This window comes from Aplysia californica, unplaced genomic scaffold, assembly GCF_000002075.1.
Source record: "Aplysia californica isolate F4 #8 unplaced genomic scaffold, AplCal3.0 scaffold01073, whole genome shotgun sequence".
Classification (NCBI taxonomy): Eukaryota; Metazoa; Mollusca; class Gastropoda; order Aplysiida; family Aplysiidae; genus Aplysia; species Aplysia californica.
Window position 1 is genome coordinate 105,779 of NW_004798343.1, and position 1,180 is coordinate 106,958.

Here is a 1,180-nt window from a genome sequence, read left to right on the forward strand (position 1 = left end):
GGGGGGGGTAGGTAGACACATTCTTGTAGTGAGGAGAAATTGTTTTCGAGTATGTCGGTCTTTCTGCTGCAATGTTGGACCCTTCTCAGCCTGGGTCGGCCCTGACTGACAGAGTCGGAAGCCCACCTCCCAAGGAACCTATATTGTGTAAATGGGGGCCTTAAAATGACACGTAAGTTTAAAAAAGAAATTTAAAAAGGCTGACCCTTTCGTCCGACCATAGTGCCAGTACTTGTTGTCTACCCTGTCCACAGTGACTCACATCACCTTACCTCACATGACATTTCACCCTTTATTTCACCTGTCATGTGATGTATCACCCCACCCCATGAGTTCTGGTACCTGGTGGCCCAGCATCATCTCACCTTCACCTCTTCTGTCACGTGACATATCACCTCAACTGTCACCTGACATATCACTCCACCCATGAGTGCCAGTTCCTGGCGGCCCAGTCTCACCTCACCTCACTTTTCTCCGCACCTGTCATCTGACGTATCACTTCAACTGGCACATGATGTGTCACCCCACCTGTGAGTGCCAGTGCATTGTGGCCCAGTACACATTTACTCACCTCATCTGCCACGTGACATAATATCATCTCAACGTGACATTTTACCTCGCATATCACGTGACGTATCACCTCAGCTATCACGTGACGTATCACTTCAACATTTCACAATGGCGTATCATCTCATCCCCCTCACCTGCTCGTGCCAGTACCTGGCCGCCCAGTCCACTGTCCGGTTCCGGTTGGCCCCCGTGCCGTGCTGCCCCGCGTAGAGCCGGCTGTGGTGAACCGTCTGCCTCTCCCAGTTGCCGCGGAAGTAGTAGGACATGAGGTTGATGAAGTCGAGGTGGGCGGAGATGGACGGGATGTCGTAGACTCTGTCGATGATGGCTTTGGTTTCCGTGCGTACCCCAGCGCTGACAAGGAGGCGTGGCTGACCCGTCTTGGAGGCTTCTGCTTCAAAGCCAGCTCGCAGCTCCTAGGGTGAGGGCGGGGGGGTGCCAAAGAGTGGTATTGTTTGCTGGATTTTGGGGAAGGGGTGGGGTGGGTTTGACGCTAATACGCCACAGGGTAGGGGGGGAGCGTGGGTGTGTGTTTTATGTGTGTGTGTGTGAAAGGGAGAGAGACACAGGAGAGTGTGTGTGTTTGTGTGTGTGTGTGTGAAAAAAGAGA

At 53.1% G+C, this 1,180-nt stretch overlaps 2 protein-coding genes across 2 annotated transcripts in view; one reads left to right on the top strand and one right to left on the bottom strand.

The window, feature by feature from the left end:
- Positions 1 to 1,180, top strand: part of LOC101858374 (guanine nucleotide exchange factor subunit RIC1) — a 91,351-nt gene that overhangs the window by 55,737 nt on the left and 34,434 nt on the right. The gene's annotated exons all lie outside the window — the stretch shown is intronic.
- LOC106013636 (chitinase-3-like protein 1) overlaps positions 1 to 1,180 on the bottom strand; it is a gene marked incomplete in the record, with an annotated part of 6,906 nt that overhangs the window by 1,912 nt on the left and 3,814 nt on the right.